Genomic DNA, 26,317 nt, shown 5'->3' with positions numbered 1-26,317 from the left:
GAGTTAGCAGGCTCCCCTGCCATTGATGACAGCTACCAAGTTATAGCTACTATGGACAGAAGGAAACAATCTGCCTTGAGTTTTCGATCCCGTTTTGGAAGCCCTCAAACCCCAGAACTCTCCCCTCAGCATGAGAAGGGGAGTCCAGACCCGAGCCCCCACCCAACGTGTTCACTCAGGGCTGCAGGACCCTATATATCCAAGCACCTGCTCCACATTCTTCTTGGATGTGTTAATGTCATTTCAAAGGAAGCTGCTCTGACAATCTGCCCTCCCCAAACTGCATTGTCCCCCAGGGGTCCCTCTCTCAGTGGTATCTCTTAGCCTTTCCAGGCCACACACATACATCGTCCTTGCAAGGTTCTCACCATGGCCAATCAACCACAGATTTCTATTTTGTTTTATCCTCCAGATATTTGTTGAAATGTGCCCTCTTCTTTGGATCTCCAGCTCTACCTCCCCACCGCCATCTCTCACCTGCCAGAGCACCCCATGTGATCCATGCACCCACCCCTCCAGTCTGCTTTGTCCCCCTCCATTCGCCACATTCCAGCTGAAATAATCCATGTGACATGTAAATCACAGGAGATCACCGTCAGCTTAAACCCACTGAAGGCCTCCTGGTTCTCTTAGGATCAGGATACAAATGGCCAAAGTTGATCTCGAGGCCCTGCGCGGCCTCTCAAGCATTAGTCACTCTCCCACAGCGTCCTGGGTTCACTCACACAGCTCTGAAATGTTTTCATAAAAGAAGGAATGATTCCCTCCCATACGCGGTTTCTGCAGCCAGGATCACCTGAGTCATCTGGGCAGAACTCCCTTCTGTCCCTGAATTATCTGAGTGGTTGCATCACTATCTGCTTGTGTTTGGTTGCACAGATATCTAAGCTCTGCATGTAGGTGTGGTCATTGGTTAGGGGCCAGAGAAGACGAAACGCATGGCCCCAAAGTGTGTGCCTACAAAATGGAATGTTTAAATTAAACTGAAATTCAGCCCACAGAGTTCATTAGAAACAGCTCTAAACAATCAGTTACCGAGTGCTGAGCACCGAGAGATGATGGTGCCATCTTTGTCTTTAAATGGAATCAGAGAGAGAAAACAAAACACAGGAGTGGCCAACCAGGACCATGCCGGGGTCCACAGGTGCCGGGCTTATGGCACCAAGCAGACATCCTATAACCAAGTTCAGAAGTCAGGACACCTGGAGATATCTACGACATATTGAGTTTAAAAAACAAAAAGAAAAGAATAAATTATGGTACAGTACTTTACTATGAGACTCTTATATAAATAAATGTTTAAATAGGAAGAAAGCAAAACTCCAACACATGTGCCTCTATGCTTATCTAATCCCCAAAAATAAAATTAAGTATCTGATGATATGGGAGGGTGTAGAGGTAACTTAAGAAGACTTTTCATTGCTATCTTAGATATATCTGTATGATTTGAATCGTAAAAATGAGAGATGATTCATTTTCTCATTCAAGTGACTGAAATTTAAAAACCATCGCCAACAAAAAAAAAGTAAAACAAAATATTTTTTAAGTAATTTTCTTCACACCCACCCCAACATGAGAGTGCCGGTTGTGGCTCTGCCAATCCCTCTATTATTTTCTCAGGGAAGAATAATTAAATTGAGGGAGACCCTCCCGTTCTCTGTGGGGGGGCCTTTCTGCAAACAGGAACTTTCCAGCACACGGGTTGCTGAGAAACCAGTGATTTGGGTTCCACCTGCTCCACCCCCAAAATAAACACATAAATAATATATTTGGTGCCGAAAGAAAACCCTATCGCCCTGACTCAGAGGCTTGCATTCAGCAGGAGGCTGCCAACATGCAGCATTTAGGTGACTGGGGAGGGTGAATGAAGTCTTGGTGTATCTGATAATGCCAAGTGTGAGGAATTAGTCAGAGCTGGGCTTGCAAGCAGCAGCATTTTTAATGATTTATTGAATTTCTTTTAAGGTCACTGGCTTATGATTTGCCATTTTAAAAATGCACTGCGAAAAAAAATAGATGTGTATTTTTCTTTACAGGAACTGAATCATTTTCTAAATGCATTTTTTAAGAGGAGAAAATCAGTACAAATAGCCACGGCCAGCACACCCCATGTCCGACCTAATCACATGACCTGCAGCCCAGATAAACAGCTTTCTGAATGTTATGGGTAGAAATAGTTTTCTGAAGGAACTGAGATCATTCATGGGCAGACAGTTGGATTAACTTGCAGCATTACTTCTGTTGTATAATTTTACCGCTGGGACTATTATTTCAATTCCAGTGTACTGGAAATTCAGAGTTAGCCTAATCAGTCATCTGACGCAGGGGCCTGCAAATGCATGTTTTCATATTCTAAGGTGCCCTCGTGCCATTCACATGTTTCCTTGGTAGTGAGAGTCACGGGTAGAAAACATGAGAGTTAATCAAAAAGAGTTACCAAGTGCTACCTCCAGAAGCCCAGCTCTCAGCCAGGAACTCCTGACTGAGGACCAGATTCTTCCCAACAGTGTTATCCCCCATCCAAGTAAGGTAGCATCTTACACAAAAGTCACACAGAAAGCCAGAGAACATGGCAAAAGCCATACCATCTGACTCCCAGTAAAAGCTCCCCTAGACCAGGCTGCCTTCTAAAATGAATTCATGGATTTATTACTTAAATAAGTACATACTAGGTGAATGTGCATGAGTAGACATAGCCGGTCTCTTCATGAAGCTTAGTGTTTTATCAACAGGAATGAGGATTTCACCGAGCAATGACACATTGAGCAATGACACATGGAGTAGAATACAGAGGATCCATGGCAAGAGTATTAAAACCAGGTTGGGGGATGTCATCAATCTGAACATTAGATGTATACACAGCATGGAAGAAGAGGGACTGGGGAGGAGAGGGAGTTTCTAGAGAGCAGGAAGCAAATATGTGGTGGATGGATGCAAATTGAGAGAGCCTGGACCCCCAAGTGAGTGTGAAGGCTCTGGTATGGGTAGAACAAAGATTGTGAAGAAGGAAAAAATAGTGAGACACAAGGCTGGAGAGGTAAGAAAGATGTGGGACTGTTTCTGGAATTCTGCCTAAAAACAAGGAGAAGCCACCTGTAAACTACACAGGGAAGTCACATGATCACATCTTCATTTTAGTAAACGCCAGGCTGCAATGTGGACAATAGGTCAGAATGCTCTGCCCTAGAAATCCAGAGGAGAAATTGAGGAAGTTGGTGGGAGGAAAGGGACAGAATCAGTTGATATTTAGAAAGTAGAAATGACACTTGTCAATTGCTCAAATATAGTAGGGGAGTAAAAAGGAGACAACCAGGACTCCCAGTCATTGGTCGTCAGGCAAAAAGAGATGCCATTCATTCACAAACATGGGGAGCACTTTGGGAGGGGTGAGCTTGAGGCAGAAATCCAGGTTTATATTTATGTTACCAGGATGCTCAGGGAGAGAGATTTTTAAAATAATTATGCCAGCCTTTTACCATCTGGAAAGAAAGTCTCCTTGGAGAAGATTTTGTTGTTCTTGGAAGAGTACCCTGGCTGTTTTGTAAAAATTAAAGTTAAAAAGTACCCCCTTACCCTGAGGCAAAAACTTCTTCCTCCCAAAGGCTTGGAAAGGAAAAGCAGTCCCTCCTTTTAACAGATGAGAAGATACACCAATTTGCTTAAGGAGCCCAGATACTTTCTGAGAGACAATTATTCGAATTCTAACCAAGACTCAAATTACAGACACCACTGGGCAAGGACTGCAGACCATGGCCAAGGTCTGGTGTCAAGATCAAACCCCAAGGTTTCTAGAAGAGAAAACATCAGGAACAGGGTCCTCTGGTCTTGCAATCCATCCTGTTGGCCCAAAAATCCATGGGAAATGACCAGCTCCTGCATGGTGCTAAGCTGAAGTTGGAAATCACTCCTTCCCAGCCTTGGTGTTGGTGAAAAGTATCTGTACCTGTGAGCTGGGGCCCTGGAGCTGAAGACACAGCCCACTGAGGCTTTGGCAGGGCTCTGAAGAAGCAGGTCCTGCTCAAGGAAAGGACAGGCATCACTGGGACAGTGCAGGACCAGCTTTCCACAGGGACACTACATGGTAATGACAGCGATAGCAAGAAAGGACCCCTAAGGACATCAGGGATTAAACCCCTTGAACAGAGTCAATTTGGGGACATTGTGGACAAACCAGGGTTGACAGGAGGTCCAAGAGAGATGTATTGGAATTTCTGTTTATAAAGGCAGGTGGGAATTTGAGCTACTAAATAGATAAGAGATTTGACTGAATATGCATTAAAAACTGGTGAAGTAGGGCACGCTGCTTACATGTATACTATATTTGTTAACATAATGGTTCCACTTCTTAAGCAATATATCAAATCTATAGCAGAACAAGAGAAAAATCAAAGCCATACCTTTGCATATTGGTACATGTTTTTCAAAGTATGTACTCTTGTAGATGTGGAAAACATTTATTTTTTTGCCAGCTCATCATCCCATCTCCTTTAATCTGGCTACAAAACTGCTCTTTTCTAGGAGGGATCCATTTCCAGTGGTTTAGATGGGGCTGATCCTATCCAGCGGGCTGGACCCAATGTTTGTGTGAGGAATGAATGGTATTTGACCCAAGTCTGTAGGAATGTCCCCCATAACTTTCCTGAGTGTGGGGGTGGGGAGCTCTTTCTCTGGAATCATGACCTAAAAGAATAATAAAAACCTGCTCTCCTTTGTGAGTCTGTAAATGATTTTAGGCTGAAAAATGCTATCATTCATATCCCAAAAGTTTGGAAACTACTGGATTAAGATAAGAGGATAACATTTTGAAGGGAAGAGCAGTAGGCTGTAAGACTTGCCAATTTCCCTGTGAGAGGATTTGACCAGATGCTGTGAAAGGAAAGGGTAGGAAACAGCATTCTCCCCTTTCTTTCCAAACCTTTCTCTGGGTATAGCACCTTCTCCCCTGATATTTTGGGCAACTGGGAAGCCAGAACTCCTGCTGGCAGTTGAGTTTTCCTTCTCATGTTTGAAAAAGGAAAGTGGAACCCAGAGTAAAGGACACCAATAAAAATAGCGGATTTCTTGGCAGAAGACTCACCACCACTGATGTGTGTCAGAAAAGGACAACGTAGCACATGAGATTATTAACATAGGTAGCAAGATATTAATAAAAGAGAAGAGAGAAAAACTGGCTAAGCCTAAGCCTGATTAAGTCTGGAAATTACAGTTTAAGACACCCAGAGGGCAGTCACATCCTCCCCGATGGGGCCTGATACCCAAAGCAGGCTTCCCGGGGGACAACTGGCCATTATCCAGGATTACTGAGGAGAGATAAACAATGAAGGGGAAATTCCTCTGCTGGGCACATGACCAATCAAAGCCAAGATGGCACCCAGGTAGGTAAGCACCTGCGCAGTAGAAACCAGATGATACAGCAGAACTTTGGGACATGCACAATAGAAGCCAAGATAGCTACCATAAAGGGGAAGTGTCTAGCTTGGGAAAGGGATCAAACTGGATAAGGGACGTAGCCCCCGGGAGACCTAGCAAAGAGACTGGATAGGAGGAAGACCCAACACAAATCTCTGAAGAGCCAGGAAAAAGATTGGTTAGTTTGAAAGCAAGCAAGCTCTTTCACAAGCCCGAGGTAATGTAATCAAAGCTTCACAAAGGCCTCTCCTGGTAGCACATTTTCTTTGTGGCATTCGCATGGGCCGGCAGCCATGCAGGCCCAAGTGCAGGTCTGGGTGCAGCAGCACTGAGCCAGCCAGGGCACAGCCGGGAACAGAGACTAAGCTGGCCAGATGAAGACAGGAACTGAACTGGACTAAGCTCTGGCATGGCCTGAACTGAAATATGAAAGCTTTGGACACCCTGCTGATGGCAGGCCAACGGCACAGAATTTCTGGACCCTGGCCCTTCTTCTGGGCTTGGTGAAGACAAGGCTGGACTTCTTCCACAGCGGGATGGAGCTGAGCCACCTGGTCGGGGATGAGACACTGGGCACCTGGGACAGTCCTTTGTGTTTCCTCCAGCTCCAGTAAATCTCCCCACTACACCTCATCTTCCCACGTGTGGGTCCCCAAAATGCTTTTCTTGTGACTCCATAGAAGAGCCCTATTTCCACAAGCAACAAGTTCACCCAGTTTCTGATTTTATTTTATTATGAAGACTAGAGGCCCGGTGCACAAAATTTGTGCGCTCGGGGGGGGGGGGAGGGTCCCTCAGCCTGGCCTGTGCCCTCTCGCAGTCTGGGACCCCTCGGGAGATAACAACCTGCTGGCTTAGGCCTGCTCCCTAAGGTGCAGCCCCTGGTCAGGCTCAGAGCAGGGCCGATTGGGGAGTTGGGGCGCCGCCCCCTGTCATGCACAGAGCAGGGCAGATTGTGAGGTTGCGATGCCACCCTCAGTCACACTCAGGGTAGGGCCGATTGGGGGGTTGGGGCACCGCCCCCTGTCACACTCAAGGCAGGGTCAATGGGGAGGTTGTGGTGCCACCCCCTGTCACACACAGAGCAGGACCAATCAGGGGTTTGGGGCGCTGCCCCCTGTCATGCACAGAGCAGGGCCCATCAGGGTGGTTGGGGGCTCCTTACCCTGTCACACACAGAGCAGGGTCGATCAGGCAGTTGGGGAGCTCCCCCACTGTCATGCAAAGAGCAGGGCCCATCAGGGGGTTGAGGAGCTCCCCCCGTCACTCACAGAGTATGGCCGATAGGGCAGTTGGGGCACTGCCCCCTGTCACACACAGAGCAGGGAAGATCAGGGGGTTGGGGCACCGCCCTCTATCACCCACAGAGCAGGGCCGATCAGGGGGTTGGGGCGGCGCCACTGTCACACTCAGGGCAGGGCCGATGGGGAGGTTATGGCTCTACCCCATCTCACACAGAGCAGGGCCTGTGGGGGGGGGGGGTTGGGGTGCCGCACCCTGTCACACACAGAGCAGGGCCAATCAGGGGGTTGGGGCGCCACACCCTGTCACACACAGAGCCGCAGGGCAATCAGGGGGTTTGGGCGCTGCCCCCTGTCATGCTGATCCCGGTGCTGGGAGGCATATTACCCTTTTACTATATAGGATAGAGGACTGGTGCATCGGGGGGGCTGGCTGGTTTGCCCTGAAGGGTGTCCTGGATCAGGGTGGGGGTCCCCACTGGGGTGCCTGGCCAGCCTGGGTCAGGAGATGATGGCTGTTTGCAGCTTGTCACACACCCTTCAGGGTGGGGGTCCCCACTGGGGTGCCTGGCCAGCCTGGATGAGGGGGTAATGGCTGTTTGCAGCTGGTCAAACACCCTTCAGGGTGGGGGTCTCCACTGGGGTGCCTGGCCAGTCTGGGTAAGGGGCTGAGGGCTGTTTTCACGCTGGCGGGTGACTGAAGCTCCCAACTGCTCCTTTTTTTCTTTCTTTTTTTTTTTTTTATTCTGGGCCAGCTTTAGCTCTGGCTCCAGCTCTGAGGCTTCTGCTGCTGAAAGCAGGTATCTGGTTTGTTTGGGTTCTATAATTGAAACACTGTATCAACTCCAGCTCTGAGATCCCGGGCACTGAAAGCAGGTTTCTGGGGTTTTATTTAGCTTCTATATTTGTTACAATGTTTCAAACTGCAGGCTTAAAGGCCAGCAAGGCAGGCAGGGAACGTTGGTTTCCTTCGTCACTGAAACAAGCAAGCCTCATGTTAGTTTCAAGCTGCCTGGCTGCCAGCCGCCATCTTGGTTGGCAGTTAATTTGCATATTCCCCTGATTAGCCAATGGGAAGGGTAGCGGTCATACGCTAATTACCATGTTTCTCTTTTATTAGATAGGACTAGAGGCCCAGTGCACAAAAATGTGTGCACTCAGGGGGGAGTGTCCCTCAGCCTGGCCTGTGCCCTCTTGCAGTCTGAGACCCCTCAGGGGATGTCCACCTGCTGGCTTAGGCCCGCTCCCCGGGGGATCAGGCCTAAGCTGGCAGTCAGACATCCCTCTGGCAGCCTGGGAGCCCTCAGGGGATATCCACTTGCCAGCAGGGAGCAGGCCTAAGCTGCAGTCAGACATCCTTAGCGCTGCTGAGGAGGCAGGAGAGGCTCCGGCCACCACCGCTGTGTTGGCAGCCATCAGCATATCTTGTGGCTCAGCAGAGCTTCCCCTGTGGGAGCGCACTGACCACCAGGGGGCAGCTCCTGCATTTAGTGTCTGACCCCTGGTGGTCAGTGTGTGTCATAGTGACCAGTCATTCCTAGTTGTTCTGCTGTTAGGGTCAATTTGCATACTGCCCTTTTATTATATAGGATAGAGGCCTGGTGCACGGGTGGGGGCCGGCTGGTTTGCTTTGAAGGGTGTCCTGGATCAGGGTGGGGGTCCCGCTGGGGTGCCTGGCCAGCCTGGGTGAGGGGCTAATGGCTATTTGCAGGCTGGTCAAGCCCCCCAGTGGGGACCTTCACCCCATGGGGGTGTGGCCAGCCTGGGTGAGGGACTAAGGGCTGTTTTCAGGCTGGCCACACCCCCTTCAGGGTCAGGGAGCCCCGCTGGGGTGCCTGGCCAGCCTGGGTGAGGGGCTGATGGCTGTTTTCAGGCTGGCAATGATCCCTGGAGACCCAAGCTCCCAGCCTCTCCTTTTTTTCTATTTTTTTTCTGGGATTTATTTATCTTCTATAATTGAAACTTTGTAGCCTTGAGCGGAGCCCAGGGCCAGCCAGGACAGGTGGGAAGCTTGGCTTCCTCCATCGCCGGGGGCAACCCAAGCCTCCTGCTCATTCCAGCTCTGTGGCCGCTGCCATCTTAGTTGTGTTAATCTGCATATTCACTCCTTATTGGCTGGTGGGGGTGGCTTGTGGGCATGGCTTGAGCATAGCAGAGGGATGGTTAATTTACATGTTTCTCTTTTATCATATAGGATTTATTTTTTTTCTTTTAAGGTTTTCAATGTACTATTAATGCATTCTTACCCATTAAATAAGTGAAAGTCTGCTTTCCACATGTCTATTCTATTGTGCAAGCTGCACACCTCACAGAGGGATCCCAATTCATGGTTCTGACCTTGCATCCAAGTGCAGAATCTCAAACAAATAACAACCCATTCCTATGGAAATGCAGACTGAAACCTGGTTACTGGGTTTGCTGTTCCTCTTGCTCTGGCTGTGAAAGAACATAGACATTATGCACACGCACACACAACCTAAGTGTGTGCAAGACTTATACTGTATAAATATTCATAGTATTCATTTACTTGTAGATATAAATGTCTGCACAGATACTGCGTGTATAGCAAATGAATACATGTATTATTTATCTGTCAATAAGCATCAGACAGCAAACAAAAATTGTTGAGTCTGTAATTCCTAACTCGCACATTTTCTCACTCCAAACTACTCAGTCTTCCAGATTTGCTAACAAGCAGCAAATTAGCTTTTGTGTTTTGTCTCCATTTATTTTTTCAACTTTCTCCTTGAAGAGATAGAAGTGAGCTGTAAAGTAGTCAGAGGGAAAGGATGAATAAAGAGTCTGGATAACCCACACACTGGATAATCCCTTTGTAATTAATTTAATTCCCAATATTTATACAGCAATCAATAAATAAATGCAACTGATATACAGTAAATTATAGTGCAGACCCTACTCTTATTCATCTACAGTCCCTGAAAGAATGCTCTACACCTGGTAGGCATTTAATAATAGGTATTTTAATTAAATTCCATAAATGGAATCACCAATCTATACTTCATTAGGAACTTGAGTATCTCAGTTGATACTGAAGCTAACTAGGTCTTCCTCTCTCCTTCCCTCACATCCCAACATCCCCATTGTCAACAAGAATTATGTCTAAGATGGACCTACTCATTTGTAACCCTGAGGCCTAGTGTCTCAATGGTGCTTAAAATAGCATGGATAATGGAGCAAGCATGCCTATGATTGGTCATTGACAGAGACTTTTTGCATGCTCAATAAGCAGCAAATATAGGCAACCCCTTGGAACCTACATTTGTTGGGACAGTGGCTGCATCTTGTTAAAATCCAGCAAAATTTGAGTTAATTTTATTTTTTGGAAATAGGCTTAAAAATAGCCTCCCAAGTTAGCATAGTTCTGCAGTTTTACCATCCCATGGTGATAATGCAAAAGCACTGTGCATGAGCTTTCCTATTTTATTGGGTTGAAACCCCCTCCTCCATATAAAATTAGATTCTATACTGATAGTATAATTACTGTATAATAGAGTTTGCTCAACTACTCAACACAAAATGCTTTGCTTTCATAGCATTTTAATATGAGCAGCATAATGGGCACCAGCTTGAAAACCAGCCTGCCGAGAAGGAATCTAGGACCCCAAATGAGCTCAAGTTTGTAAAATGTGGTTCAGCTGTTCAGTAAACTAGTTAATTCTAACCAACTTGACATGTAGATATCAAAATTGTTCTTTTCCCAACCATGGTCTTGGTTAAAGAGAAAGCAGTCTGGCTTCAAATCCATGAAAACAATATGGACACCTGCCCTGTAGGTCTTCAGGGCTCACACTACATGGGCACCTCATTGCTTCATAGGTGACAGGGGAACCTCATCTGCTCCACATTCCTGGCTCTGAAGCACTGGTATAGAAGAGCCAGTCACTCCCCATGATGCATTAGTTTTTAATTAAATTAGACTTTTCTGTTTCTCTCAATAAATACTGCTTTTATGGACTTAGTGTCTCTGTGTTGTACACCATACACTAAAACCATTCACTTCTTTGGGGAGAAGAGATTAACACAAGTAATATAGCAAAAAACCCCTATTTACATAATTGCAATTTTCCTTTTGCCGTAACAGAGGCTGTTTTGACCTTTTAAATGTCCAATATTGGCAGAGTTGGCAGAATTTGCACTGCATGTCCACTTGATTCACTAATTTCTCTGAAATAACTAGTAACTCTCCTTATTGTTTGCTAAGAAACTGCTAAAAGGCAGGCGGTCTCTTTTACAACTTCCAATGGTTTCTTTAACAAAGGCCCACAGAGCGGCTTTCTTCATCCATTTACCACAGGGATAACATGCAGGAGTCCCATCAGGTAATACAACGTGAGGAAATGAACTGGAGTAAACACGAGGGAGTCGTGGAGCCCCTGTCGCAGGGCAGAGAGCATAACCCACCCACACACACTCAATTGCATGTAAACAAGTATGTATATGGTCAGAACAACCACTCTGGCTGGGCTAAGGGAGCAGTTCATAATCCCTTCCTCCAGGACTTACCCAAAAAGGGGATACTCCAGAAAAAAATATCCCTAGGATGTCACCTTTCCCAGTGTTTTCTGAATTCAAGTCCAAAGGACACTTAACACCTCAAAGTAGAGATCTCCATGTCCTTTATGTGAGAATGCTTGTGCCCGCGGTAAGGAAATTCCGTGTAACTGTTTTACTTGATGCTTTAAATACATTTAATTAATTATGCTGACTTGAAACTACAACAAGAAATATCCCAGGCAGTTTACAAATTTCCCTTTATGTGTACTCCATATTTGCAATATTTCTCTTGCCCTTGTTTTTAAAAGAAATAGAAAGCTTGTACTGCACACACCTTTGTGAGTAGAAATGTAGATAACAGTCATCCCTATGCACACACTCTCCCCAGCCCCCATGTCTAAAATTTAGCGGGAGTGTTTGACTGATTCTGGCCAATGGGCTGCGAGAGGAAGTGGCGTGTGTCACTTCTGGGGTTGAGGCAACAGAAAGCCTTGTTCAGCTCGTCTGTCTCTTCCCCTGCTCTGGTCACCAAAAGGGGCAGATTGTTCCAGAAAGAGCAGTTATAAGATGTTGATACCCATATCAGCCAGAATCTGTGAATGATTGTATAACAAAAATTTTCCTTTTCTGCTCACATACAAAAGCAAGATTTTTTTTATACCTAGCCTAGTCTAATTAAAGTAATAACCATGCATCTTTGCAGTTGGCGAGGACTCTGTCCTTGACTAAACTTTAATTAGGCTCCTCTAAGCCCTCTGGGCCTCAATCTTGGCATTCATCGTAGTTGGATTTATGTCACCTAGTTTTAGCGAGACTCCTGCTAAGTCAGTTTAGAGGTAATCTCCCATCCTCAGTACCTGATCACCCTCCATACATTATCAAATTCCTGGCACACCACAACCCTCTAGGTGAAGTTGGATCACCCTGGTGTGCCTTCAACAAGAATCCTGCTAGGTCTGTTTAGCCAATATGCTCCCCACCCCATGTTTCCTTGGAATAATTTTCCATCCACTGAGCCCACTCTGCTCCTTGACTCTAAATCCCCAGTTCTCAGTGCTGCATTTGGAATTGCGCCCAGTTCTCCACTGAGGTGTCTTTTGCCCTATTGCAATAGTTCCTGAAGAAAATACATTTGACCATTTTCCTCTCAAGCTCTGGATTTTTTTTTTTTTTGAACAGCAATGATTCTATTTATTGTCTCTTTCTTTGTCCATCCCTCAAGCCACCTGGCTTCATTCACAACTCCTAAGCTAGATCAATATATAGCCACAATTGCCCTGGCTGTATGTTCTGTAAAGGACAATTACAATGAACCCCTCTGTCCTCCCAAACTTGTTTAACAACATTAAATCAAATAGAAATTTCCAAAATTAGGTTTAAAGGAGAATGCCACTTGGAATTAATTTATGGACAGGTAAGCCCAGCTGATGTGGTTCAGTGGTTGAGCACTGACCCATGAACCAAGGTCACTGGTTAGATTCCCCAGTTAGGGCACGTGCCAGGGTTGGGACTCCATCCCCAGTAGGAGGTATGTAGGAGGCAGCCTATCCATGTTTCTCTCTCATCAATGTTTTTATCTGTCTATCCCTCTCTCTTCCTTTCTCTCTAAAATCAATAAAAATAATTTTAATAGTATTGATAGAGAGGTAAGCTACTATCTTCTATTCTTAATATCCTATGGATAATTCTGAAATGACAATCCTCATGTATAATATTGCAGCTGCACACTAGTGATTGAGTATTACTTTGTTAGGAGCATACATGTGTTCATCAGAGACACAGCTCCTACTAAGTGTGGAGGTTGCATTGGCTTAGGGCAGGCAGTAGAGAGAATCTTGTTTTCAGAGTGCGCTCCTCCATTGCAGTTAGTGTGTGTGCTGTAGGTGCTGCCTGTCACTGCACTGCGATGAATTAATTCTATTCAGAACTCAAACTGTCTTCCATTTGCTCATAAAAGCAAGCAATGCAGGGAGAATTTGCTGAAAGAGCCACAGAGGAGTAAATTCCTGAGAAATGGAAAACAATATGACAGAGGCGCATCTGGGGCCAAAAATAAGGCAATCAAATTCAAGGAATCTAAGAGAGTGATTTTTTTTAAAGCCAAACAGTACATTAGATGTAGATTCAAACAGCAAGCCCACTGGTTCTTTGTCAGCAAATTTGCTAAATAGGGGTGAACTTGTCTCCCTGGATCGTGAGGAACACAGGCAAAGGGAAAAACCACCTGAAGTCTGAACCAAAAGCCAATTTAGATCAAGCTGAGCAAACAGACAGGTCTGCTGGCCAACTCAAAACCAAATCATTAAAAAAAAAATAAAGTCTATAAGTACAAAAAGAACTTAACATGTCAAGGAAAACCCAGAGAGCCATGTTGGGGCCCAGCAGCACACGTCCCATTCAATCCAGGCCTGGTGGCACCTGCAGCAGTTCCTGTGCACCCCCCAGCCCCCATCTTTGCTTGGTGTTGGTAAAATCATAATGAAATGAAATCCAAGGCCAGCCAGAGGACTGTGGGGGCAGGGAGGAGAGACCGTTCTGTCCACTTGGCCCAGGTTTAAAAAATGGAGGTTGTTACTTGCTGAGAACAGATTTGCACTCCTATTTTTTTTATTTCTTTCTCTAAGCACCAGCTGAGCCTCTCTCTCAATTGCCATCCACACTGAGTCACTAACCAGCCACTGAGTGTGGGGTTCTGGCAGCAGTAGCTCTTATCTCTGACTCTCCCCACCTCGACCCAAATCACTTCCTCACTGTTTGGTGGCTTTCTTTGGTGATGCAGACAAAAACTTTGAAATCCCTGCAGCAGTTCTGAAAATTGTTTAGAAGTGATTTTTTTTTTTCTGAAGAGGCCTAAGTGTTTGCAAAGGAAAGTGGGTTGTTTGAGATGTGAAAAGGTTATTAAACATATTTGCTACTGTGCATGATGCATGTGTAAGAGACAATTCCACTGCAGAATTCTGGGAGGAGGCACAGTATGTACTTTTATCACATATTTATTCAAAGTGAGAAGTTATACTCCATGCATAAACATGACAGTGGTATTTCTTTAAAATTTACTGTATTTTATTACTATATATCCACAACTTCTATTTTTTCTACTGGAAATACTCTACATTATATTTATGTGGACAAATTGTATTTCTCTTTTGATGATACAAATGCTAGAACACTAAGTCAGCATTTACATCTTCCTTCAGTCAGTCACCATGACCAGATAGATGCAAAGGAGGTTTGATATGTTGGGGGAATGATGTGTCTTATGTACCTGCAAATGCAGTGATGTGTCTAGATATGAATGTCCTTATCTACAAAAAGAAAGAATGGAACTCCCAGTCCCTTTAGCTCTGAAAGCCTACAATAAGCAATAGCTGCACCACAGAAACTAACCAAGTTGATTCAAAGGGGTTTGGGGAGAAAAAAAATCACTGAAACTGGATTAATTTGGCAGCAAAAGCAACCCTTCCACTGACCACCCAAAAGGGCCATTTTGCAATATTGATTTCTTAACTGTCTAAAGAACAATAATGCACGTCTTTTCTCCTTAAATGAGATGGGAAGTTCCTTGAGGCTAGGACCCATGTTTTAAATTAACAATAAAATTTCCCAAACTCAGGAGACATCTCTCATACTGCCGGACAAATGGCCTAACCATAAAAGAGGATATTAAGTCCATGAAAAGGAAACCAGGTCTCAGAGCTCCCAGCCCAGAGACTGTTTCTCTCCATTACAATTGTTCTGCCACCAGGAGGTTCAGTGTAAAGAGGCTTCTAGTGAGAGACAGTGAATAACAATTGGGAGGAAGAGATCCAAGAACATTGTAACAGCCGTCAGCTGTATAAGGATCCTAAAACCTTGGCACTGGCTCTTTGGTGCCAGCAATATGCCTGCAAGAAAATACTCCTCCCCAGGAGTCTTTCTGGAACCCACCCTCTGAGCTCTTGGGAATGGTAGGCCAAGTTGCCTGACCTGCTCTGAGACCCCTCCCTGGCAGAGTCTGGCAGCACCCAGAACTGGCTCAGTGCTTTGAAGCAGCTCTGGGAACAATGCACAATCTCACCTTGTGATTTTATTTTGTCAGAACCAAAGGGAAACAGTGAGAACTGACTTGGCCTCTTTTCCAGATGCTTTTGACTAGGCATGCTACTTTTTTAAGAAAAATCTAGCTTAACAAATGAGACAAAGAGAGAGAGAGAAAAAAATCTATTTGCCCATTAATTTTAGCTGGGATGTGGCCTACTGATTATTGCGCAGGAGGGAACTATTAACATAGCTTTTCTATTTCCCTGTTGTATGCTAGCAGCTTCATCTATTCCAAGAGTCTAATGCTGGCTGTTAGAAGCCTTGGGTTTGCCCGGCCAGTGTGCCTCAGTGGTTGAGCCTTGACCCATGCACTAAGAGGTTGCCGGTTTGATTCCCCATCAGGCAACATGCCCAGGTTGTGGGTTTGATTCCCACAGTGGGGGCCATCAGGAGGCAGCTGATTGGTGTTTCTCTCTCATCGATGTTTCTAACTCTCTCTCCCTCTTCCTATCTCTCTAAAACATCAATAAAAACATATTCTTAAGAAAGAAGCCTTGGTTTTTCATCCCCAATTAATATCTGATCTTGCTGCTTAAATTCTCAGTGTTTCACTGTGTCTCCCCATAATGTCATTTGTAATGCCTGTCCTTCTCTACTGCAAACGGATGCTGTGAGGACAAATGAGATGGCTCAACATTACCACCTTCCCTATCCATCTGGGGCTCTGATTTGCAAGGACCACATTGGGTTCTGGATGAGAAACCTAAAAGGTTGTGCCAGGAATGAAAGGAGGCAGAATGGAGCCAGGCGAAAGCCCAACAGGATGCAGAGGTAGGGATCCAGGCCAGGGTTGGAACACTGGACTGGCCACAGTCTCACATATCAAGGTTGGTCCCAGGCCCCCAGAATACACATGTGTGTGGTTGATTATATGAACATATTTGAGGCATGTGTGACTCAATTATATTATCACTAGAGGCCCAGTGCATGAAATTCATGCAAGGGGGTTGGCTCTCGCAGCCGTGGTGGCTTGCCTTGGCCCTCGCAGTCCAGGCTTCATCCGGAAGGTCGTCCAGAAGGACGTCTGGAAGGTCATTCGGCTGTCTGATCTAATTAGCATATTATGCTTTTATTATTATAGATTCTTTGAACTCTTTGGTAAAACATATGGATTATGCTACTGAGATTTTTGTCCTTTGCCAGAGAGTATTCTTTGTTTCTGTGGGCCAGCCAGCCCTTGAGCCCCATTTTCGTTGTCAAAAGACCTGATAGCAACTGAACTAATCATTTTAATTCACTTGTGTTAACGGTATTTTTGCAGCACCTCCTGGCTTTGACACATTCTATAGACCTTAGGCAGCCAAGCAACAGAACAAAGTCCTCATGGGGTCTGAACAATGAGGGTCCCTCCCTTTCCAGTGGCACTAATCCCCCCCACAAAATCTCCCACCCTGGACACCCACAGGGAGACAAACATCAGGGCCAGGACAGCAGCCACGCTGCTCTGTCAGTGTTAATTGTGAGCTGGGTATCTGATCTGCTAGGACTTGCCCTTTCTGGAAAGGTTTGCATAATATGGCAATCAAATTCCAAGATTCTCATTTACTGTAAATTGTGCCTTTGCCAATGGCTTTTGTCAGGACTCCCGTTTCACCTCATGTCTCTGCTCTCCACGTTTCAGAATGCACTCATCTGTGAAAATGAATTAAACTGATTAAAAGGCAGCTTTTCTTATTTATTGGAATAAAAATAGCAAATGTATACATGGCACATCCTTGAATGAAACTCCATGGGGAAAAAAAATCACTTCAGACAAGAGGGGATTTTTGACTCTCTGGGGGAAACAAACACAGAAACTGCTACATGACTCAAGTTCAGCTGCTTTTGTAATCTAGAGTGATGCCCTACTTAACGACAGCCCAAATGATAATCCAATTATTAGGCTTTCAACAAACCCAGAACCTAATGACATCATATATTCTTATAATTAAAGTTGATCTGTATATAAAGTGGTTCCTCTTCTTAAAGAGAGAAACACTTATAATGTAAAATAACTCTCATCTTATAGACATCTCCCACTTCACACATTTGTAAGACAAACACATTCAAAAGAAGAAAGTGTGCAAATGTGTGTTATCCCAAACACGTGAAGATTCTAGGTGACATTTTGACCCCACCTGCCAGACCAGGGCCAAGCTGAAAGCAACCTCCACAGTAGGGAGGGGAGTGTCCCAAAGCATCACCATGGTACAGCGTGGGGGCAGGTGGGGTTGGAGGCCCTGTACGTTTCAAAGAAGTGATACCCCCAGGATCCCGGCGCTGCCATACTTTGCTGCTCCATGAGCAGCAGCCATAAGTGGGCCTCGTATTTGGGGATCTCCAGAGATGAAAAGTACACTGTGTGTGCAAACTGAACTGGCAGTCCTGAATGCCTTTATTAAAGAGCTCACACATTGGTTTTCTTGTTTATTTGCTTGATGTTGTTTGAATAGAAGAAGGGCTGAGGGGAGTAGAGAGGAGAGGAAGCACACTTTGTTAGCCAAGGAACAAGCCACTCTCACCACCACTTGCAAACTCTGGTTCTTAACTCAAAATGAAGCTTGCGAGGTCTGGTGACCCAAGTTTCCTCATCTTTGTGGTGGATCATCCCAGGAGCTGCTACAAGGCTTGTAGTTAAGAATAAAGGGATATTCCCTAACCAATTTGGCTCAGTGGATAGAGTGTCGGCCTGCGGACTGTAGGGTCCCAGGTTCAATTCTGGTCAAGGGCACATGCCTGGGTTGTGGGCTCAATCCCCAGTAGGGGGTGTGCAGGAGGCAGCCAATCAATGCTTCTCATCATCATTGATGTTTCTATCTCTCTCTCTCTCTCTCTCCCTTCCTCTCTGTAATCAATAAAAATTAAAAATAATAAAGAGATAGCCTGGCCGGTGTGGCTCAGTGGTTGAGTATCCACCTGTGAACTAGGAGGTCACAGTTTGATTCCCAGTCAGGGCACATGCCTGGGTTGTGGGCTCAATCCCCAGTGTCAGGCATGCAGGAGGCAGCCAATCAATGATTCTCTCTTATCACTGATGTTTCTATCTCTCTCTCCCTCTCCCTTCCTCTCTGAAGTCAATAAACATATATATTTTGAAAAAGAATAAAGGGATAAAGCATAAACACCTCATAGCTCTGTACCTAGAGAATAGTAAGTGCTTATGTAAGAGTAGTTATTTTTATCATGACAATAGCTAGTATTGTTTTTTCCAATGGACTTTAAATAGAAGATGAAACCACCAGTCTCACAAGTAGCAAGTAAGTCTGCTTCTTGGAAATGGCTAAGAGCAGAGCTGAGCCTGTCTAATCCCCAGGCAGCAGCTCCTCTCAGAACCAGCCCACTCTCAGGGATAAGGGCATGCTAACATTGACTTTGGGCGGCTTTGCGTATGTTTGCCATTTTAGACATTTTACAGAATGTTTCTCATGGTGGGTGGGACACGTTACTGTGTGGGCCTGTCCTATGCATGCCAGGACATTTAGCATCCCTGGCCCACTCCCACTAATACCAACAGCATCACCTCGCCACTGTAACAACCCAAGTAACACCCACACATTTCCAAATGCTGCGTAGGAGATACAACTACCCCACTTCAGACTTTCTGGTAGAGAAAGTATCATTCTGTCCGCTTCACAATGGAAGAAACTAAGGTAAAAAGGGTGACTGACCAAGTTACTCAGAGAACACAGACAGTAAAAACAAACAGGAGCCTGGCCAGTGTGGTTCAGTGGTTGAGCATCAACCTGTGAACCAGGAGGTTGTGGTTCAATTCCCGGCCAGGTCACATGCACGGACTGTGGGCTCAATCCCCAGTAGGGGATGTGCAGGAGGCAGCCGACCCATGATTCTCTCTCATCGTTGATGTTTCTCCCCTCTCCCTTCCTCTCTGAAGTCAATCAAAGTATATTTAAAAATGGGAAATACTTTATGTGTCACACACAGTGATCAAGTGGATGGGGGGGAGGGAAGTTCTGCTTTTCTAACTACACATGAAGCCCCTATAGACATTCACCCCAGCAGAAAATCAGTCAATGTAAGTTATTGTTAATGACAGTAGTGTGTTATACTCCTCAGGGTTTGAAGATTGGGAAAAGGTCAATAGTGCTGAAAAGAACTCTCTTAAAGATTTGTTTTCAGTGTATCTGGCTAAAACAATGGGAGGTAAAGAGAGGAAAGAGGAAGAAGACATAAGGAGGGATACATTACAACTCTAAAGCACCTCAAAATAAGGAATTCAAATCCCTAAACATATCCCACACCAATTTCAACCTAGGGACTTTAATACCTTGCCATTCACCTATTAGCAATATGTCACAAAACGCTTCCTGTGGGCCAGCACCCTGTTACGGCATTCATACTTTGTAATTCTCTCCAAGTGGTATTAACATCCTATTTCCTCCCAGTCTCTCATTCCGTCATGTGGTATTATAGCATTTAGAGGCCACGTTTTTCTTTTATTGGAAAGTATTTTCCACTCTTTTACTGAAGTCGGTGAAAAAGTACAATTCTACATGACGAAATGTATTATGCAGTCAACTCTTCAGAAACATGTCTATTTTAAACAAGGAGAGATATCTGTGTCCAGTTGTGTTCCTTCAGCTTTGTATACGGGGTAAGCTAAGCGTTTCATTGTGCCTGTGCAGACAGCACAGCTGGCCTGGTCCAGTGGCTTTATTTTGAGCCTCTGAATACATTCTCTACTTGAAAAGAAAAGTGTGGCTTCTGCTCTGCAATAAGCTCTGGCATTACTTTTTGGTTTTCAGCTCTGACCTGAAGTGCTCCGCGCCCTGACTCTTCCCTGCTCTGGACCCAAAGTGTAAAAGACACCTAAGTTCTCGCCCCAGGAAAGAGGCTGTGAACACCCTGTGTGCTAGAGAGGGCTCAGCTCCGAAGCAGGCGCATCTAATATTAGGCCAACTTTTTCTACCTTTCCCCCCCCCCCACATCTAACTGTCCTTTTCATTACTTAGAGAGAAAGTTTCAAATGTATCCAAAATTGGAAATGGAATGCCCGGATCATAGAAAACATTTAGAATGATTTGAGCAAACACACACACACACACACACATACACACACACACACACACACACACACACACACTGACCAAGGGGAAAGAGAGGTGGGGGAAGGAAGGGTTGTGGTAATGTCTGCATTTAATTCTGAAACACAGAAAAGTGTTTTTAAATCACATGCCTCATTTTCAAGTCAAGAAATATTTTTGAAATGCCAGCCAGCCAGGTGCCAACTGCTGGGTGAGATGCAAGGGAAAGAGAGCCAGAGGGGGCAAAAGAGATCAAAGGCAATTAACACAGGGCCCTGGGATATGCCAGGCACTGTGTCTCTCTGGTGAGGGGAGGGCCAAGGACATCTCTTCTCCAGGCTTTCGGGAACCTGCTGTCTAGCTGGAGGATGAGAAACAGAGAAATGGAAGAGAAAAATTAAAACACCCTCACAGACAATAAGGAGTAATGGTAGGTCAGAGGAAGAAAGATTTCCTAACAGCCACTGAGCACATCCATCTTCAGCAGCCCTCAAGAGTCTCCTAATATCTAATGACAAAGGGGCCAAATGACTTTTAAAAATGGGAACATGCACCACTTTATTATATAAAATCCTATTTTAGAGGCATTCATGCATTTATCCGACAGTTACGGACACCTATTGTGCCAGCACTGGTGACATGCAGGTACATTTGGTTGGGTCCAGACACTCAAATTACTTACTGACTTCATAGACAAACATTGTTTCTATTCCTCACACCCTCCTTATATAAGGAATATCTACCCATACTCTTGGCCAGGTCACCTAATAAGAATATGACATCAGAGGAAGTGGAATATATTTCTCAACCTTATTGATGTTGGGTTTGGCCATATGACTTGCTTAGGCCAATGGAATGTTAGTGCATTGACATGAGCCATGGCTGTAAGTATATGGGCACAGTTTGCCTTGGCCCCTACTGCTTACCATTTCTATAACAAGAAATTTCTCTAAAAACCATTGTGTCAATCAGGATGATGAAGCATAGGAGGAAACTTACATTGAGTTCTTGAACTAGAGTCTACCTGAGCCCAACCTTGATCAGTCAAGGCATAGCAGACCTCCAGAGCTATAAGAGAGAAATGCTTGTGGTTGTAAGCCACTAAGAGTTTGGGGTTGTTTTTTAGCATTTCTGCAGAATTAGCTTATTAATACACTGAGCACTGGTAAGACTCACCTTAAACTATGACGTATGCAAAGAATTTTTTAAATATATTTTTTATTGACTTTTAGAGAGAAAGAGATAGAAACATCAATGAAAGAGAAAGATTGATTGGCCTCCTGCATGTCCTCTCCTGGAAATTGAGCCCACAACCCAGGCATGTGCCCTGACCAGAAATCGAACCAGTAACCTCGTGGTGCATGGGTCAATGCTCAACCACTGAGCCACACCAGCTGGACAGTATGCAAAATTTTTGTCAGTGCCTTCTGGGAGATTGATCCTCCCCATTTTCCCAGGACTGTCCCTGTTTCAAATCTGCAAGTCTTGAATCACAGACAAACTGGGACAGCTGGTCATGCTGGTGCCTCCCCACCTCTGATGTCTGAATTTGTTCTGCCTGTCAGTGCTGGCCATAGCTCTGCCATAGATGTCCCTCATTCTGCCACTGATTGTTCTTGCTGGCCCAGAACCCCACCCAGGCACCACTTCAACTCCCCATCTCACTGTGCCCTCTGTGAGCAATATCCCTAATGGTAGACCCATATATCTTCAAATCTTCTATCTCCAGTAACTAATTGCTGATAAGATTTACTTACCACAAGTTGTTAATGGTGATGCATTATTCTAAAAGATGTTTCTTTAAAATAAATAAAAGACTCCTGCGGTGGCAATGCCTTACCCCAGGGTTGGCAGAAATGGATGCTGCTACCATCCCCAATCTACACCCATGACAGACATCAGTAATCAATTACAACTCTGTTCCCTTTAAGCCCAGATGTGCATTCAAAATCCTGCTCAACACAGTGCTTTTGGTAACCACTTCAAATATATTAGAGTTGGAACATAAAATGAATCCCATATGTCAACCGTGCCTTAGGCCAGAAAAAAAATGTAAATTTAATAGTGGGAAAATCACCTGACTTCTAAGAGGTGGGGTTGAATCATAGAGCAAACAGTAAATTGAGAATCAGGCAGTTAAGAATCCTTTTCTGTGACCTTGGATCAAGTTACTAAAATTTTCCTGGCCTCTGCTTCTTCATTTGTAAAAGAAAAAAAAATTATTAATCCATGGCCTTAGGCTAAGATTTTTCTCCCTAAAATGTTATAAAAAATAATTTCCCTGGTATCTTCCAATTCTATAAGGCTGTGGTTCTATGAACCCATATGGAAGGGCTTTCTTTAGAAAGGAAAGATCAAAAATAGATGTGCTAGGAGGTGATCAAAGGAGACCATGAATTTTAAAATATTTTGTTTGTTTTAATATGTTCTAGGAAAAAGAAAGAAGGGAAATGATTTTGTGTTTACTATTTATTGTCATTATCATCTCATTCTCTATCCCCTTCCTTCTCATAGGCCCAGGTCAGCTTGACCTGTGTTGAGGGTAAGGATGGGAGGAGCTCATGGAGATGATTTTTCTGTTGCCCTGTTAATTAAACGGTGAGAAAATGTGGGAGGTCCAATCACCACATTAGGTCGCTGGTATCAGAAAATAAGTTTGAATGTAGAAAGGATGTAGGAGCTAAGCAAATACCTTAAGTACTTTAAACTTCCATTTACGTACCTCCAAAATTGGAGTATCACATCCATCTTACTTTAAATAAGTCCTAGCTGAATGAAGACATAATTAGTTATATTACCATGGGAATCCACCAGGACTTACCTAAAGCATTTAGCCAGATACATGTCCCATTAGGAGTGCTCTGCAAATGGCAGTAGCCGTTAATATTAAAGTCATAACCTCATCAATTGCCTTGTAAACTATCTCAAGAAAGACCTGTATAAGGGAGGATGATGTCTCTGGCCTCTAGGAAAAGGGAAGGAGAGGAAGATTATCCAACCTTCTGGGCACTGGAAATGGGCACTCTTGTGAGAAGCATTGGCCATTAGGCTTTCCTTGCCTGGATCAGAATCAGCTAATCAACCTCACCCAGCAACCTGATTGTCAGTGCCCCTTTTCTCTTCCAGGGAGTGAGGCTCCGCATTGAGTAACCCAGAGCGTGGGCTCATGGTTGTGCAGCTGCTCCTGTTGGGTGTGTGTGTGGTGGGCGGGCGTTCAGCTCAGGGACCCAGCCAACTCCTAAGGAAATGACAGTTCTGGGGTCTGGATCTACCACTTCCATGTGAGTGGTCTTGGTCTCACATTAGGGAGGTCCCTGCACCAGGATGATCCCACCCCTTCCATGTAGCGAGTAGGCATCTCTCAGGACAGCTTGTAAATCTCATTTACATGACCTTCTGGAAGGCAAAACTCTAAGGATGGGAACTAACAGTGTTGCCAGGGCAGGGGTGGGCAAACTTTTTGACTCCAGGGCCACAATGGGTTCTTAAACTGGACCGGAGGGCCGGAACAAAAGCATGGATGGAGTGTTTATGTGAACTAATATAAATTCAAAGTAAACATCATGACATAAAAGGGTATGGTCTTTTGTTTTTTTAGTTTTATTCATTTCAAACAGGCCGGATCCGGCCCACGGGCCGTAGTTTGCCCACGGCTGTGCCAGGGGGTGGAGTCAAGAAAGAAATTGACTGAAAAGGGGCACAAGGTCACTTTTTGAGATGATGGAAATTGCTCTGGGCTGAATTGTCCCCTGACAAATATGTTGAAGCCCTAACCTCAATACCTCAGAATATGACTGTATTTGGAGATAGGGTCTTATAAAGGGCCCAGTGCATGAATACGTGCACCTTGAAAGGAATTGTGGTCTGTGAGGCTGCAGTGGACACAGGGGCGGGTCTCAGTCCATCCTCCCCAACCCTGCCCCACCACTCCAGCCATGGACCCTGGTCCCATCTGCCGGCAGCCCTGCTCCAGCCACCGCTGCTCCCACATGCGGAGTGATTGGGGTTGGACTGTCAGCAGGTGCAAGAGGCAGCTGCTGCCCTGATCGCCCCTCAGGAGCAGGGGGAGGTGGAGAAGCCCTCAGGGGCGATCAGAGCTGGCAGCTACCATTCACACCTGCTGACAGCACCAAGTGATCAGGACCAGCACCGAGCGCTGGCAGCGGGTGCAAGCGGGGCACTGGCAGCAGGTGTGAGCACCAGGCGGGACCACAGCACGTGAGAGCAAATAATTTTCAGTAACCCCCAGAGCCTCGCCCCGATGACAGTGACCAGTGCCCCACCTTAGTCTCGCACCCCCTCTCACCTGCTCCACCATCCCACCACGGCTGACGCCCACCATGTTCTAAGCTCTGCTGCCTGCTGCTGACGCCCGCCATGTTCCGCACATGCCCCCTGGTGGTCAGCGCATATCATAACGACTGGCTGTTCCACCATTCGGTCTATTTGCATATTAGGGTTTTATATATATACTAGTGGCCCAGTGCACGAAATTCATGCATGGGGGGAGGGTGTCTCTCAGCCCAGCCTGCACCCTCTCTAATCTGGAACCCCTCGGGGGATGTCTGACTGCCGGTTTAGGCCTGATCCCTGTGAGATTGGGCCTAAACCAGCAGTTGGACATCCCTCTCGCAATCTGGGACTGCTGGCTCCTAACCACTCACCTGCCTGCCTGCCTAATGACCCCTAACCACTCTGCCTGCCAGCCTGCTCACCCCCAACTGCCCCCCCACTGGCCTGATTGCCCTCAACTTCCCCCCCACTGCCTACCTGCTCACCCCCAACTGCCACCCCCCACTGGCCTGCTCGCCCCAAACTGCCGGCCTGATCACCCCCAACTGCCCTCCCTCCTGGCCTGATCTCCCCTAACCACCTCTGCCTCAGCCCCGCCACCATGGCTTTGTCCTGAAGGACATCGGAAGGTCTCCCGGAAGGTCTCCGGTCTAATTAGCATATTACCCTCTTATTAGTATAGATAGATGATTAGGTTAAGATGAGCCCATTTGGGAAGGCCCTGATCCAATCTGATTGGTATCCTTAGAGTAGGGGATTTGGACACCAAAGACACCAGGGAAATACCCACACAGAGCAAACGCCATGTGAGGACACAGCAAGAAGGTGCCATCTTCAAACCAAGAAGAAAGGCCTTAGAAGAAACTAAACCTGTCAACACCTAGATCATAGACTTCTAGCCTCCAGAACTGTGAGAAAATAAATATCCATTGTTTAAGTCACCAGTCTATGGTATTTTGTAATGTCCGCCCTAGGAATATAACACAGATATATTCCATATTTTTATGGTGATGGTGATTACATGACTATTTACATTTATCAAAACTTGTACAATTGTACACCTGTATATAAATCACATCTAATAAGCCTGACTTTAAAAGTGCTACTGGTCATTTTTTAAAGTTTGGCGAGAATAACAATTTGTGTAAGTAATTTCATAACTAAGACTGTTTGTTAAAAATGCATTATTTAAATAGAATTAAATTACTCAAAACCTTAAAGTTTTATTTTTATTTAGCTTTTCCAATGCAAATAAACAGTTCTATGAGGATGGTAATTGTGATATAACGCATTCTCTATTGTTACCTTTTTGTATTATGCATTGTCTATAAATACTTGCTAGTTCAAAAAGGGTATAGTCATCTTTAAAACTGTGCAGCTAATCTATTTACTATATATTACTATTAAATGTCAATCTATAAATCTATAACCCTATTTACCTGAAGTTACTTAACTGTTTTGTTCATAAAATTATCAGTTCATAAACACTAATAATTGTAACATTTTACCCTGGCAATACATATATGCCTTTGTATTTTAAATAAACAGATATTTTAACATATAAAGCATATTACATGTAGCATATTTACCTGAATTTTAATGTGATTATTCAGAAGAACAGGCATTCTTTTTATTACTGACTTTATTATGCTGATTATTCATGATGATAACTAATATGATTGCTCAGTCACTGATCATCCCAAGTTTAGAGATGCCGCCTATAAAACTGAAGCAGGATATTTGGTTACTCAGCCTTAA

At 45.0% G+C, this 26,317-nt stretch overlaps 1 long non-coding RNA gene across 1 annotated transcript in view; it reads right to left on the bottom strand.

Moving 5' to 3' along the window:
• Nucleotides 1-26,317, bottom strand: part of LOC132230126 (uncharacterized) — a 463,598-nt gene that overhangs the window by 153,753 nt on the left and 283,528 nt on the right. The gene's annotated exons all lie outside the window — the stretch shown is intronic.

The sequence above is a fragment of the Myotis daubentonii genome, chromosome 3 (genome assembly GCF_963259705.1).
Source record: "Myotis daubentonii chromosome 3, mMyoDau2.1, whole genome shotgun sequence".
Classification (NCBI taxonomy): Eukaryota; Metazoa; Chordata; class Mammalia; order Chiroptera; family Vespertilionidae; genus Myotis; species Myotis daubentonii.
This window is presented reverse-complemented; position numbering and strand designations above follow the sequence as displayed.